This window comes from Dreissena polymorpha, chromosome 5 (assembly GCF_020536995.1).
Source record: "Dreissena polymorpha isolate Duluth1 chromosome 5, UMN_Dpol_1.0, whole genome shotgun sequence".
Classification (NCBI taxonomy): Eukaryota; Metazoa; Mollusca; class Bivalvia; order Myida; family Dreissenidae; genus Dreissena; species Dreissena polymorpha.
The window spans coordinates 68,258,869-68,261,539 of record NC_068359.1 but is presented as its reverse complement, the minus strand read 5'-3'; positions in this window follow the sequence as shown (position 1 = coordinate 68,261,539).

Sequence of the window (2,671 nt, the reverse complement as noted above, 5' to 3'; positions counted from 1 at the left end):
TAAGTCTAAATTCAAAAGCAAAAATAAAACGCATTACTCTGATAACTTGTATTGTTTGCTTTGCTTGACTGGCGATTTGTACGGAAAACGTATTTACCGCCTAGCTGTGCAAAATTAATGTGATTGTCAGAAAAATACCATACGTGTCATAATTTATTACGTATTTTATATTATTGTACAAAGACGGGAATAATTTAGATGACACCTATGTGACAAAAAATATGTGTCATATTTCTTTAAACATTTTTTTTTCAATTCTAACATCAAGTTTATTGATTTCTTTTTTTTCTTTGAGCATGTTCTGTTAAATCGCCTAGAAAAATTGTGGAGAGCATAAATTAACAGATTTTATAAATAGAATGCGGTATTATATTTGTTACCGTTTCAAAAGATTAGTCCGATAAAAAGAACATTCGGTATTTATACGTAAACAAACACCATCAATATATTAGGGACTATTCAAATTAGATGTGTCATCATAATATAAGTTAATATGTATTATATATGTACAAAAGCTCGTTGTTATGTATTTATAATATACATTATTATTTTAAAAAAGGGAAAAATTTATTACAAAACGGGTTGTTACTGTCGACCCGAAATGTAATAATGCATCGCAACCCACTTTGTAATAAATTATTACATTCATGATTTGTTGGTGGAGTCTATAAGAACACAGGTCGGGGGAACAGTCAATACCTACTCTAATACTAATTTAAACATGAAAATAACTTCTAAAAAAGTCTGTATGTCTGATTTAATGGACATGATAAAACTTATTACATTTCGGGTTTTTATTACAAAACGAGTTGTTACTGTCGACCCGAAATGCAATAATGCATCGCAACCCACTTTGTAATAAATTATTACATTCATGATTTGTTGATGGAGTCCTTAAGAACAAAGGTCGGGGGAACAGTCAATACCTACTCATAAACTAATTTTAAACATGAAACTAACTTGATTTAATGGACATGATAAATTTATTACATTTCGGGGTTTTATTACAAAACGGGTTGTTACTGTCGACCCGAAATGTAATAATGCATCGCAACCCACTTTGTAATAATTAACATTCGGGTTTTTATTAGAAAACGGGTTGTAACATGTATACGCCCTATGTGAGAATTCCTTATTGTCAAAGGAGTGCAACGGGTTCAAGAAAATACCCGCATTCTCGATTCGGTTAGAAAATAAATCGAGTTCGGTCCCAAGAACGGGTCGAGCATTCGAAAATATGTTAAATATGTTCATGCAATATGTTCATTTTTTATATGTTTAAACCATATGTCAAACGAATTAAATTGATGTAATTCATCTCTGAACACATTTCAATTATTCAAAACTACTTTTTTGTAAGATCAGAGTGTATGTTTGTTTGTCAACCTTTTCTTAAATGTTAATTTATATGATTCATTAATATGTTATTGAATGTATTGACAGTAATTGTTATTCAATACAGTAATCCCAAACTTAAATGCTCGCCACAACTAACATAAATGTGACTCATCGGTTGGTTAAGGTAATAATAAGATAAAATGGTATTTTTGCACTCAAAATATATCTACGCTTTGTAAAAGTACATTATTTCTTGATTGAAATAAGGATTATATCATGTCAATCTTCTTTTCATTTCACTTTGCTACTGTGTTGAGTTTCATTTAAGCATTTTCTATTTTCAAGAGTACAATTATTTGATATAAATGTGATATAATTCATACACAGTTGTGCCATTCATGAAATGGATGTTATCCATGTCGTTATGGATGGAGTGTGGTAGTGCATATGTTATTATTAGGTTGATTAATGATCAGTAGTTGAAATAAAGCATGCTTCAAATTGTGTCTCTGATTGATACTCGGTTACGAAATATTATGAAAAAAAACAAGTACTCCATTTAAATGAATGTGTTCCGGAATATATGTTATAAACCACGTTTAGCTAAGCTTCCGAACTGCAGACTTGATTTGTCAATAAACAAGATTGAGAGTATGTGGGGAAACATCTTTCCCTATAAGTATTAAACATATGTGTATGTACTATTCTTTCTGCTGATGGTATGCTGACGACTTAATTGATTCTTGATTGCTCGTTAATTGGACGTCTTACTTGACACTGCCGGAGGTTAGCCTTCGGGACAGATGAACTCACACTGCCAGACTGCTAGGCTGCTAACATCACAATGCAAATTTGCTTTGCTACATGACTACTTAATCCTTGCAGCTGGTCTGCTGATTTTACGCTGCTTCAAAACACCTTTGCTTTGTTACATTTGAGTTTACGCTGCCAGACAGCTGAACTAACACTGCAATAGTGCTTTGCTTCTTCACTGTTGAGATGACACTGCGAGATAGCTGAACTAACGCTGCAATACTGCTTTGCTTCTTCACTGTTAAATTTACTGTGCCAGACAGCTGAACCAACGCTGCAATAATGCCCTGCTTTTTCACTGTTACGTTCATGCTGCCAGCCAGCTGAACTAACGCTGCAATACTGCGTTGCTTCTTCCCTGTTGAGTTCACGCTGCCAGACAGCTGACATAACACTGCAATACTTCTTTGCTGCTTGCATTTTGCGTTCACGCTGGCAGACAGCTTAACTTACGCAGCAATACTGCTTTCCTCATTGACCTTTGAGTTCATCCGTTGAATTTTCTGTTTTTTTTTTACAA